This window comes from Cryptomeria japonica, unplaced genomic scaffold (assembly GCF_030272615.1).
Source record: "Cryptomeria japonica unplaced genomic scaffold, Sugi_1.0 HiC_scaffold_356, whole genome shotgun sequence".
NCBI classification, from domain to species: Eukaryota; Viridiplantae; Streptophyta; class Pinopsida; order Cupressales; family Cupressaceae; genus Cryptomeria; species Cryptomeria japonica.
Genome location: NW_026729178.1, coordinates 10001 through 23398, shown reverse-complemented (window position 1 = coordinate 23398; position 13398 = coordinate 10001). Strand labels below are relative to the sequence as shown.

At 63.0% G+C, this 13398-nt stretch overlaps 2 non-coding genes across 2 annotated transcripts; both read left to right on the top strand.

The window, feature by feature from the left end:
• The first annotated feature begins 1019 nt into the window (after positions 1–1019).
• On the top strand, positions 1020–1138 carry LOC131870880 (5S ribosomal RNA). The gene has a single exon (XR_009369181.1). It is a non-coding gene; the product is annotated as a 5S ribosomal RNA (ribosomal RNA).
• A 7817-nt stretch (positions 1139–8955) lies between these two features.
• Positions 8956–9074, top strand: LOC131870882 (5S ribosomal RNA). Its single transcript, XR_009369183.1, has one exon. It is a non-coding gene; the product is annotated as a 5S ribosomal RNA (ribosomal RNA).
• The last annotated feature ends 4324 nt before the right edge of the window (positions 9075–13398 follow it).

Sequence of the window (13398 nt, the reverse complement as noted above, 5' to 3'; positions counted from 1 at the left end):
CAAGGATCCAAGGTGGGTGCCAAGGAACCAAGGTGGGTGTCTGGGTGGGTGCCGAGGTGGGAGCCAGGGTGGGTCCCAAGGTGAGTGCAAAGGTGGGTGCCAGGGTCAAGGTGAGTGCCAATGTGGGTTCCAAGGTGCCAGGGTCAGGGTGAGTGCCAATGTGGGTTCAAAGGTGCTAAGTTGGGTGCGAGGTTGGGTGCGAGGGTGGGTGGGTGCCAAGGTGTGCTAGGTGGAAGCCCGGGTGGGTCGGCATCCCATGGGTGTCGAGTTGGGTGCCTGATGGGTGCTTCTTGTCAAGTTTTAGTCGTCGGGACTCATTTCGAGCCTTAGAGGTCGTTTCTTGTCCGGTTGCCCTGTCTTCGACCTGGGAACCCAATTTTGGTCCTCGGGTCCCATTTTTTTTTGTCTCGCATCCCACTTTTGGCCTGTGGCCTTTTCGGGGTCGATTCTCGTTTTGGGCATCAGAGCATGTTTCTTCTCCTAAAACCCAATATTTGTTTATTAAGTCTCGGAACACATTTTTGTTCTCGTGGACCCATCATGGGTCTTGGAACGCATTTGTGGTCCTTGGGTCCCATTTTGCATCCCGAAACTTGTGTTTTGGTGCTTGATCCCTATTTTGGGTGCCCACCTTGCACCAAGTGCGCACCCGGGGCAAACCGAGCGCCTTGGTGCACCGGGGCAAGATCGAGCGTGCACCCGAGGCGCCCCGAACATGCACCAAGGTGCACTCGGCCCACATGTGAGCGCAGGTCGTTGCGCCCGAGGTGGTGTGTGGGCACCGCGTTGCAGACGGGACACTGCACGCACACGACGCCCCCTACAGGTGCACGCACGTAGGCCGGGCCGGGTGCACACCCGACGCCCTAGCAAGGTGCGCGCACCCGGGCAGGGCTCACACTTGGCGAACGGGGCGCACTTCGCGAGGGAGGGTGTGCACCTCGACGGGGGTGGGTGGCCGGGGTGGATTCGCACGTGGGTCGCGGTTTGCTAAGTACACACTGCGACAAGCTCATAACGGGTGCGATCATACCAGCGTTAGTGCACCGGATCCCATCAGAACTCCGCAGTTAAGCGCGCTTGGGCCGGAGTAGTACTGGGATGGGTGACCTCCCGGGAAGTCCCGGTGTTGCACCCTTTTTTAGTTTTTCGCCGGGCATCGCAATGCTATTTGAATAAACCTTTTGCCCGTTTGCGTTCTCGTCGGGGCCGGGCCGGGCCGGGGTGCGCTGCCCGCACTACCGCGCGCGCGGGGGCGACACCGAGCGCGCACCCGAGGCGCCCCGAGCACACAGGCCACGGTGCAACCCGGGCGTTGTGCGCGCACCCCGGTGCGCCCGAGGTGCTGCGCGCGCACCCAGGTGAAATCGGTGTGCACCTCGGCCAGTGCGCGCTCGGTCGAGTCGCGCACGTTGGCCAAGGTGCACGGTGATGTTTCTTACTCTAAGGTTCCGCACCAGACGCCCGGGACAGGTGAGCGAAGCTGGGCGGGGCCGGGTGCGCGGCCGGGGCAGGTGCACGCAGCTGGAGAGAGCTTTGGAGCACACTTCGGAGCGCACCAATGATGCGCTCCATTCAAAAGTTTCCTGAAAAGGCAAAAAAAGTTGAGATTATAGAATTTCCCACTTGAGAGATTGTAAAAAAAAAAAATTTAAAATGAAGGAAACGCGGGTGCCAAGGTGTGCGCAGCCCAGCCAAGGTGTGCGCACCAAGGCGCCCACCCTGGCGAAGGTGCACGCAAGGTGCGCACCCGAGGCAAACCGGACAATTAACCCAACTTTCGACTTCGCGCGCACCTTGGAGCGCACTTCGGAGCGCTCCTTGGTGCGCACCAATCTTGGGCACCTCGGAGTGCACCATGGCGCCCACCAAGGTGCGCACCCGGGGCAAACCGAGCTCCGACTTCGTGCGCACCTTGGAGCGCACGAAAGGTGCGCACCATGGCGCCCACCAAGGTGCGCAGCCCAGCCAAGGCGTGCGCATCAAGGTGCGCACCCTGGCGAAGGTGCGCACCCGGGGCAAACCGAGCTCCGACTTCGTGCGCACCTTGGAGCGCACAAAAGGTGCGCAACCCAGCCAAGGTGTGCGCACCCCGGTCAAACCGAGCTCCGAATCGTGCGCACCAGAGGTGCACGCCATCGTGCGCACCTTGGAGCACACTTCGGAGCCCTCCTTGGTGCGCGCCGATGTTGCGCACCTCGGAGCGCACCCGGGGAAAACAATGCAATTAACCCGACTTTCGACTTCGTGGGCACCTCGGAGCGCTCTCGGGTTCGCACCTCGGAGCACACCGAGGTGCGCACCTTTGATGCGCTGCCTTCACCAATTTCCAGAAAAGGCAAGAAAACATTGAGAAGGTGTGCGCACCGAGGTGCCCACCCTGGCGAAGGTGCACGCGAGGTGCGCACCCGGGGCAAACCGGGCTCCGACTTCGTGCACGCCGCACCTTGGAGCACACTTCGGAGCGCTCCTTGGTGCGCACCAGGGCGCGCAACCCAGCCGAGGTGCCCACCCCGGCGAAGGTGCACGCGAGGTGCGCACCCGGGGCAAACCGGGCTCCGACTTCGTGCACGCCATGGTGCCCACCGCGGCGAAGGTGCACGCGAGGTGCGCACCCGGGGCAAACCGGGCTCCGACTTCGTGCACGCCGCACCTTGGAGCACACTTCGGAGCGCTCCTTGGTGCGCACCATGGTGCCCACCAGGGCGCGCAACCCCGCCGAAGGTGCACGCGAGGTGCGCACCCGGGGCAAACCGGGCTCCGACTTCGTGCACGCCGCACCTTGGAGCACACTTCGGAGCGCTCCTTGGTGCGCACCATGGTGCCCACCAGGGCGCGCAACCCCGCCGAAGGTGCACGCGAGGTGCGCACCCGGGGCAAACCGGGCTCCGACTTCGTGCACGCCATGGTGCGCACCGCGGCGAAGGTGCGCACCCGGGGCAAACCGGGCTCCGACTTCGTGCACGCCGCACCTTGGAGCACACTTCGGAGCGCTCCTTGGTGCGCACCAGGGCGCGCAACCCAGCCGAGGTGCCCACCCCGGCGAAGGTGCACGCGAGGTGCGTACCCGGGGCAAACCGGGCTCCGACTTCGTGCACGCCGCACCTTGGAGCACACTTCGGAGCGCTCCTTGGTGCGCACCATGGTGCCCACCAGGCCGCGCAACCCAGCCAAGGTGTGCGCACCAAGGTGCACGCGAGGTGCGCACCCGGGGCAAACCGGGGTCCGACTTCGTGCACGCCGCACCTTGGAGCACACATCGGGGCGCTCCCGGGTTCGCACCGGCGTTGCGCACCGTGGTGGGCACCTCGGAGCACACCAAGGTGGGCAGCGAGGTGCGCACCTTTGATGCGATGCCTTCACTAATTTCCATAAAAGGCAAAAAAAAAACGAGATTTTAAAATTTCCGTTTTGAAAGATAGTGAGAAAAAGGGAATGCTGGTGCCATCTTGAGCCCGCCCTGGTGCGCAGCCCAGCCAAGGTGTGCGCACCAAGGTGCCCACCCTGGCGAAGGTGCGCGCCCGGGCAATTAATCCAACTTCCAACTTCGCGCGCGCCAGGGTGGGAGCGCACCCAACAACCGGGCCTGGGAAGAGCCAATGCGAGAAACCCCACCAAACGCTCTGACAAAAAAAGAGGGGGCGCTCCAGTAACCCCGCTTCGGAGCGCACCCTGGGCAAACCCAGCCAAGGTGCCCACCCCGGCCAAGGTGCAGGCGAGGTGCGCACCCGGGGCAAACCGGGCTCCGACAACGTGCACGCCGCACCTTGGAGCACACTTCGTAGCGCTCCCGGGTGCGCACCTCAGAGCACACCAAGGTGGGCAGCGAGGTGCGCACCTTTGATGCGCTGCCTTCACTAATTTCCAGAAAAGGCAAAAAAAAAAGGAGATTTTAAAATTTCCGTTTTGAAAGATAGTGAAAAAAACGGAACGCGCGTGCCATCTTGAGCCCGCCCTGGTGCGCAGCCCAGGTAAGGTGCCCACCCTGGCAAAGGTGCGCACCCGGGCAATTAACCCTACTTCCGACTTCGTGCGCGCCAGGGTGGCAACCGGGCCTCGGAAGAGCCAATGCGAGAAACCCCACCAAACGCTCCGACAAAAAAAGAGGCGGCGCTCCAATAACCCCGCTTCGGAGCGCAGCCGGGGCAAACCCAGCCAAGGTGCCCACCCCGACGAAGGTGCACGCGAGGTGCGCACCCGGGGCAAACCGGGCTCCGACAACGTGCACGCAGCACCTTGGAGCACACTTCGAAGCACTCCCGGGTGCCCACCGGCGTTGCGCACCGTGGTGGGCAGCGAGGTGCGCACCTTTGATGCGCTGCCTTCACTAATTTCCAGAAAAAGGCAAAAAAAAATGAGATTTTAAAATTTCCGTTTTGAAAGATAGTGAAAAAAAAGGAACGCGGGTGCCATCTTGAGCCCGCCCTGGTGCGCAGCCCAGGCAAGGCATGCGCACCAAGGTGCCCACCCGAGGTGCACACCCGGGGCAAACCGGGCTCCGACTTCGTGCAGGCCGCACCTTGGAGCACACTTCGGAGCGCTCCTTGGTGCGCACCATGGTGCCCACCAGGGCGCGCAACCCAGCCAAGGTCTGCACACCAAGGTGCCCACCCCGGCGAAGGTGCACGCGAGGTGCGCACCCGGGGCAAACCGGGCTCCGACTTCGTGCACGCCATGGTGCCCACCGCGGCGAAGGTGCACGCGAGGTGCGCACCCGGGGCAAACCGGGCTCCGACTTCGTGCACGCCGCACCTTGGAGCACACTTCGGAGCGCTCCTTGGTGCGCACCATGGTGCCCACCAGGGCGCGCAACCCAGCCAAGGTGTGCGCACCAAGGTGCACGCGAGGTGCGCACCCGGGGCAAACCGGGGTCCGACTTCGTGCACGCCGCACCTTGGAGCACACATCGGAGCGCTCCCAGGTTCGCACCAGCGTTGCGCACCTTTGATGCGCTGCCTTCACTAATTTCAAGAAAAGGCAAAAAAAAACGAGATTTTAAAATTTCCGTTCTGAAAGATAGTGAAAAAAACGGAACGCGGGTGCCATCTTGAGCCCTTCCTGGTGCGCAGCCCAGGCAAGTTGTGCGCACCAAGGTGCCCACCCTGGCGGAGGTGCGCGCCCGGGGCAATCCGGGCTCCGACTTCGTGCACTGCATGGTGCCCACCAAGGCGCGCAACCCAGCCAAGGTGCCCACCGCAGCGAAGGTGCACGCGAGGTGCGCACCCGAGGTGCACACCCGGGGCAAACCGGGCTCCGACTTCGTGCACGCCGCACCTTGGAGCACACTTCAGAGCGCTCCTTGGTGCGCACCAGGGCGCGCAACCCAGCCGAGGTGCCCACCCCGGCGAAGGTGCACGCGAGGTGCGCACCCGGGGCAAACCGGGCTCCGACTTCGTGCACGCCATGGTGCCCACCGCGGCGAAGGTGCGCACCCGGGGCAAACCGGGCTCCGACTTCGTGCACGCCGCACCTTGGAGCACACTTCGGAGCGCTCCTTGGTGCGCACCATGGTGCCCACCAGGCCGCGCAACCCAGCCAAGGTGTGCGCACCAAGGTGCACGCGAGGTGCGCACCCGGGGCAAACCGGGGTCCGACTTCGTGCACGCCGCACCTTGGAGCACACATCGGGGCGCTCCCGGGTTCGCACCGGCGTTGCGCACCGTGGTGGGCACCTCGGAGCACACCAAGGTGGGCAGCGAGGTGCGCACCTTTGATGCGATGCCTTCACTAATTTCCATAAAAGGCAAAAAAAAAACGAGATTTTAAAATTTCCGTTTTGAAAGATAGTGAGAAAAAGGGAATGCTGGTGCCATCTTGAGCCCGCCCTGGTGCGCAGCCCAGCCAAGGTTTGCGCACCAAGGTGCCCACCCTGGCGAAGGTGTGCGCCCGGGCAATTAACCCAACTTCCAACTTCGCGCGCGCCAGGGTGGGAGCGCACCCAACAACCGGGCCTGGGAAGAGCCAATGCGAGAAACCCCACCAAACTCTCTGACAAAAAAAGAGGGGGCGCTCCAGTAACCCCGCTTCGGAGCGCACCCTGGGCAAACCCAGCCAAGGTGCCCACCCCGGCCAAGGTGCAGGCGAGGTGCGCACCCGGGGCAAACCGGGCTCCGACAACGTGCACGCCGCACCTTGGAGCACACTTCGTAGCGCTCCCGGGTGCGCACCTCAGAGCACACCAAGGTGGGCAGCGAGGTGCGCACCTTTGATGCGCTGCCTTCACTAATTTCCAGAAAAGGCAAAAAAAAAAGGAGATTTTAAAATTTCCGTTTTGAAAGATAGTGAAAAAAACGGAACGCGCGTGCCATCTTGAGCCCGCCCTGGTGCGCAGCCCAGGTAAGGTGCCACCCTGGCAAAGGTGCGCACCCGGGCAATTAACCCTACTTCCGACTTCGTGCGCGCCAGGGTGGCAACCGGGCCTCGGAAGAGCCAATGCGAGAAACCCCACCAAACGCTCCGACAAAAAAAGAGGCGGCGCTCCAATAACCCCGCTTCGGAGCGCAGCCGGGGCAAACCAAGCCAAGGTGCCCACCCCGACGAAGGTGCACGCGAGGTGCGCACCCGGGGCAAACCGGGCTCCGACAACGTGCACGCAGCACCTTGGAGCACACTTCGAAGCACTCCCGGGTGCCCACCGGCGTTGCGCACCGTGGTGGGCAGCGAGGTGCGCACCTTTGATGCGCTGCCTTCACTAATTTCCAGAAAAAGGCAAAAAAAAATGAGATTTTAAAATTTCCGTTTTGAAAGATAGTGAAAAAAAAGGAACGCGGGTGCCATCTTGAGCCCGCCCTGGTGCGCAGCCCAGGCAAGGCATGCGCACCAAGGTGCCCACCCGAGGTGCACACCCGGGGCAAACCGGGCTCCGACTTCGTGCAGGCCGCACCTTGGAGCACACTTCGGAGCGCTCCTTGGTGCGCACCATGGTGCCCACCAGGGCGCACCCGAGGCAAACCGGGCTCCGACTTCGTGCACGCCGCACCTTGGAGCACACATCGGAGCGCTCCCAGGTTCGCACCAGCGTTGCGCACCTTTGATGCGCTGCCTTCACTAATTTCCAGAAAAGGCAAAAAAAAACGATATTTTAAAATTTCCGTTCTGAAAGATAGTGAAAAAAACGGAACGCGGGTGCCATCTTGAGCCCTTCCTGATGCGCAGCCCAGGCAAGTTGTGCGCACCAAGGTGCCCACCCTGGCGGAGGTGCGCGCCCGGGGCAAACCGGGCTCCGACTTCGTGCACTGCATGGTGCCCACCAAGGCGCGCAACCCAGCCAAGGTGCCCACCGCAGCGAAGGTGCACGCGAGGTGCGCACCCGAGGTGCACACCCGGGGCAAACCGGGCTCCGACTTCGTGCACGCCGCACCTTGGAGCACACTTCAGAGCGCTCCTTGGTACGCACCAGGGCGCGCAACCCAGCCAAGGTGCTCACCCCGGCGAAGGTGCACGCGAGGTGCGCACCCGGGGCAAACCGGGCTCGGACTTCGTGCACGCCGCACCTTGGAGCACACATCGGAGCGCTCCCGGGTTCGCACCAGCATTGCGCACCTTTGATGCGCTGCCTTCACTAATTTCCAGAAAAGGCAAAAAAAAGAAAAAAATGAGATTTTAAAATTTCCGTTTTGAAAGATAGTGAAAAAAACGGAACGCGGGTGCCATCTTGAGCCCGCCCTGGTGTGCAGCCCAGGCAAGTTGTGCGCACCAAGGCACCCACCCTGGCCAAGGTGGGTCACGGGGTGGGTCCTAGGGTGGGTAACGGGGTGGGTACTAAGGTGCGTGCCAAGGTGGGTCATAGGGTGGGTGCCAAGGTGGGCACCAGGGTGGGTGTGCACCAACCCTAGCCAGGGTAGGTCACGGGGTGGTTGTCGGGGTGGGCGTCAAGGAGCCAAGGTGGGTGGCAAGTAGCCAAGTTGCGTGCCAAGGTGGGTGTCGGGGTGGGTGCCAAGGATCCAAGGTGGGTGCCAAGGAACCAAGGTGGGTGTCTGGGTGGGTGCCGAGGTGGGAGCCAGGGTGGGTCCCAAGGTGAGTGCAAAGGTGGGTGCCAGGGTCAAGGTGAGTGCCAATGTGGGTTCCAAGGTGCCAGGGTCAGGGTGAGTGCCAATGTGGGTTCAAAGGTGCTAAGTTGGGTGCGAGGTTGGGTGCGAGGGTGGGTGGGTGCCAAGGTGTGCTAGGTGGAAGCCCGGGTGGGTCGGCATCCCATGGGTGTCGAGTTGGGTGCCTGATGGGTGCTTCTTGTCAAGTTTTAGTCGTCGGGACTCATTTCGAGCCTTAGAGGTCGTTTCTTGTCCGGTTGCCCTGTCTTCGACCTGGGAACCCAATTTTGGTCCTCGGGTCCCATTTTTTTTTGTCTCGCATCCCACTTTTGGCCTGTGGCCTTTTCGGGGTCGATTCTCGTTTTGGGCATCAGAGCATGTTTCTTCTCCTAAAACCCAATATTTGTTTATTAAGTCTCGGAACACATTTTTGTTCTCGTGGACCCATCATGGGTCTTGGAACGCATTTGTGGTCCTTGGGTCCCATTTTGCATCCCGAAACTTGTGTTTTGGTGCTTGATCCCTATTTTGGGTGCCCACCTTGCACCAAGTGCGCACCCGGGGCAAACCGAGCGCCTTGGTGCACCGGGGCAAGATCGAGCGTGCACCCGAGGCGCCCCGAACATGCACCAAGGTGCACTCGGCCCACATGTGAGCGCAGGTCGTTGCGCCCGAGGTGGTGTGTGGGCACCGCGTTGCAGACGGGACACTGCACGCACACGACGCCCCCTACAGGTGCACGCACGTAGGCCGGGCCGGGTGCACACCCGACGCCCTAGCAAGGTGCGCGCACCCGGGCAGGGCTCACACTTGGCGAACGGGGCGCACTTCGCGAGGGAGGGTGTGCACCTCGACGGGGGTGGGTGGCCGGGGTGGATTCGCACGTGGGTCGCGGTTTGCTAAGTACACACTGCGACAAGCTCATAACGGGTGCGATCATACCAGCGTTAGTGCACCGGATCCCATCAGAACTCCGCAGTTAAGCGCGCTTGGGCCGAAGTAGTACTGGGATGGGTGACCTCCCGGGAAGTCCCGGTGTTGCACCCTTTTTTAGTTTTTCGCCGGGCATCGCAATGCTATTTGAATAAACCTTTTGCCCGTTTGCGTTCTCGTCGGGGCCGGGCCGGGCCGGGGTGCGCTGCCCGCACTACCGCGCGCGCGGGGGCGACACCGAGCGCGCACCCGAGGCGCCCCGAGCACACAGGCCACGGTGCAACCCGGGCGTTGTGCGCGCACCCCGGTGCGCCCGAGGTGCTGCGCGCGCACCCAGGTGAAATCGGTGTGCACCTCGGCCAGTGCGCGCTCGGTCGAGTCGCGCACGTTGGCCAAGGTGCACGGTGATGTTTCTTACTCTAAGGTTCCGCACCAGACGCCCGGGACAGGTGAGCGAAGCTGGGCGGGGCCGGGTGCGCGGCCGGGGCAGGTGCACGCAGCTGGAGAGAGCTTTGGAGCACACTTCGGAGCGCACCAATGATGCGCTCCATTCAAAAGTTTCCTGAAAAGGCAAAAAAAGTTGAGATTATAGAATTTCCCACTTGAGAGATTGTAAAAAAAAAAAATTTAAAATGAAGGAAACGCGGGTGCCAAGGTGTGCGCAGCCCAGCCAAGGTGTGCGCACCAAGGCGCCCACCCTGGCGAAGGTGCACGCAAGGTGCGCACCCGAGGCAAACCGGACAATTAACCCAACTTTCGACTTCGCGCGCACCTTGGAGCGCACTTCGGAGCGCTCCTTGGTGCGCACCAATCTTGGGCACCTCGGAGTGCACCATGGCGCCCACCAAGGTGCGCACCCGGGGCAAACCGAGCTCCGACTTCGTGCGCACCTTGGAGCGCACGAAAGGTGCGCACCATGGCGCCCACCAAGGTGCGCAGCCCAGCCAAGGCGTGCGCATCAAGGTGCGCACCCTGGCGAAGGTGCGCACCCGGGGCAAACCGAGCTCCGACTTCGTGCGCACCTTGGAGCGCACAAAAGGTGCGCAACCCAGCCAAGGTGTGCGCACCCCGGTCAAACCGAGCTCCGAATCGTGCGCACCAGAGGTGCACGCCATCGTGCGCACCTTGGAGCACACTTCGGAGCCCTCCTTGGTGCGCGCCGATGTTGCGCACCTCGGAGCGCACCCGGGGAAAACAATGCAATTAACCCGACTTTCGACTTCGTGGGCACCTCGGAGCGCTCTCGGGTTCGCACCTCGGAGCACACCGAGGTGCGCACCTTTGATGCGCTGCCTTCACCAATTTCCAGAAAAGGCAAGAAAACATTGAGAAGGTGTGCGCACCGAGGTGCCCACCCTGGCGAAGGTGCACGCGAGGTGCGCACCCGGGGCAAACCGGGCTCCGACTTCGTGCACGCCGCACCTTGGAGCACACTTCGGAGCGCTCCTTGGTGCGCACCAGGGCGCGCAACCCAGCCGAGGTGCCCACCCCGGCGAAGGTGCACGCGAGGTGCGCACCCGGGGCAAACCGGGCTCCGACTTCGTGCACGCCATGGTGCCCACCGCGGCGAAGGTGCACGCGAGGTGCGCACCCGGGGCAAACCGGGCTCCGACTTCGTGCACGCCGCACCTTGGAGCACACTTCGGAGCGCTCCTTGGTGCGCACCATGGTGCCCACCAGGGCGCGCAACCCCGCCGAAGGTGCACGCGAGGTGCGCACCCGGGGCAAACCGGGCTCCGACTTCGTGCACGCCGCACCTTGGAGCACACTTCGGAGCGCTCCTTGGTGCGCACCATGGTGCCCACCAGGGCGCGCAACCCCGCCGAAGGTGCACGCGAGGTGCGCACCCGGGGCAAACCGGGCTCCGACTTCGTGCACGCCGCACCTTGGAGCACACTTCGGAGCGCTCCTTGGTGCGCACCAGGGCGCGCAACCCAGCCGAGGTGCCCACCCCGGCGAAGGTGCGTACCCGGGGCAAACCGGGCTCCGACTTCGTGCACGCCGCACCTTGGAGCACACTTCGGAGCGCTCCTTGGTGCGCACCATGGTGCCCACCAGGCCGCGCAACCCAGCCAAGGTGTGCGCACCAAGGTGCACGCGAGGTGCGCACCCGGGGCAAACCGGGGTCCGACTTCGTGCACGCCGCACCTTGGAGCACACATCGGGGCGCTCCCGGGTTCGCACCGGCGTTGCGCACCGTGGTGGGCACCTCGGAGCACACCAAGGTGGGCAGCGAGGTGCGCACCTTTGATGCGATGCCTTCACTAATTTCCATAAAAGGCAAAAAAAAAACGAGATTTTAAAATTTCCGTTTTGAAAGATAGTGAGAAAAAGGGAATGCTGGTGCCATCTTGAGCCCGCCCTGGTGCGCAGCCCAGCCAAGGTGTGCGCACCAAGGTGCCCACCCTGGCGAAGGTGCGCGCCCGGGCAATTAACCCAACTTCCAACTTCGCGCGCGCCAGGGTGGGAGCGCACCCAACAACCGGGCCTGGGAAGAGCCAATGCGAGAAACCCCACCAAACGCTCTGACAAAAAAAGAGGGGGCGCTCCAGTAACCCCGCTTCGGAGCGCACCCTGGGCAAACCCAGCCAAGGTGCCCACCCCGGCCAAGGTGCAGGCGAGGTGCGCACCCGGGGCAAACCGGGCTCCGACAACGTGCACGCCGCACCTTGGAGCACACTTCGTAGCGCTCCCGGGTGCGCACCTCAGAGCACACCAAGGTGGGCAGCGAGGTGCGCACCTTTGATGCGCTGCCTTCACTAATTTCCAGAAAAGGCAAAAAAAAAAGGAGATTTTAAAATTTCCGTTTTGAAAGATAGTGAAAAAAACGGAACGCGCGTGCCATCTTGAGCCCGCCCTGGTGCGCAGCCCAGGTAAGGTGCCCACCCTGGCAAAGGTGCGCACCCGGGCAATTAACCCTACTTCCGACTTCGTGCGCGCCAGGGTGGCAACCGGGCCTCGGAAGAGCCAATGCGAGAAACCCCACCAAACGCTCCGACAAAAAAAGAGGCGGCGCTCCAATAACCCCGCTTCGGAGCGCAGCCGGGGCAAACCCAGCCAAGGTGCCCACCCCGACGAAGGTGCACGCGAGGTGCGCACCCGGGGCAAACCGGGCTCCGACAACGTGCACGCAGCACCTTGGAGCACACTTCGAAGCACTCCCGGGTGCCCACCGGCGTTGCGCACCGTGGTGGGCAGCGAGGTGCGCACCTTTGATGCGCTGCCTTCACTAATTTCCAGAAAAAGGCAAAAAAAAATGAGATTTTAAAATTTCCGTTTTGAAAGATAGTGAAAAAAAAGGAACGCGGGTGCCATCTTGAGCCCGCCCTGGTGCGCAGCCCAGGCAAGGCATGCGCACCAAGGTGCCCACCCGAGGTGCACACCCGGGGCAAACCGGGCTCCGACTTCGTGCAGGCCGCACCTTGGAGCACACTTCGGAGCGCTCCTTGGTGCGCACCATGGTGCCCACCAGGGCGCGCAACCCAGCCAAGGTCTGCACACCAAGGTGCCCACCCCGGCGAAGGTGCACGCGAGGTGCGCACCCGGGGCAAACCGGGCTCCGACTTCGTGCACGCCATGGTGCCCACCGCGGCGAAGGTGCACGCGAGGTGCGCACCCGGGGCAAACCGGGCTCCGACTTCGTGCACGCCGCACCTTGGAGCACACTTCGGAGCGCTCCTTGGTGCGCACCATGGTGCCCACCAGGGCGCGCAACCCAGCCAAGGTGTGCGCACCAAGGTGCACGCGAGGTGCGCACCCGGGGCATACCGGGGTCCGACTTCGTGCACGCCGCACCTTGGAGCACACATCGGAGCGCTCCCAGGTTCGCACCAGCGTTGCGCACCTTTGATGCGCTGCCTTCACTAATTTCCAGAAAAGGCAAAAAAAAACGAGATTTTAAAATTTCCGTTCTGAAAGATAGTGAAAAAAACGGAACGCGGGTGCCATCTTGAGCCCTTCCTGGTGCGCAGCCCAGGCAAGTTGTGCGCACCAAGGTGCCCACCCTGGCGGAGGTGCGCGCCCGGGGCAATCCGGGCTCCGACTTCGTGCACTGCATGGTGCCCACCAAGGCGCGCAACCCAGCCAAGGTGCCCACCGCAGCGAAGGTGCACGCGAGGTGCGCACCCGAGGTGCACACCCGGGGCAAACCGGGCTCCGACTTCGTGCACGCCGCACCTTGGAGCACACTTCAGAGCGCTCCTTGGTGCGCACCAGGGCGCGCAACCCAACCAAGGTCTGCACACCAAGGTGCTCACCCCGGCGAAGGTGCACGCGAGGTGCGCACCCGGGGCAAACCGGGCTCGGACTTCGTGCACGCCGCACCTTGGAGCACACATCGGAGCGCTCCCGGGTTCGCACCAGCATTGCGCACCTTTGATGCGCTCCAATAACCCCACTTCGGAGCGCACCAGAAACCCCACTGGACGCTTGGGCAAAA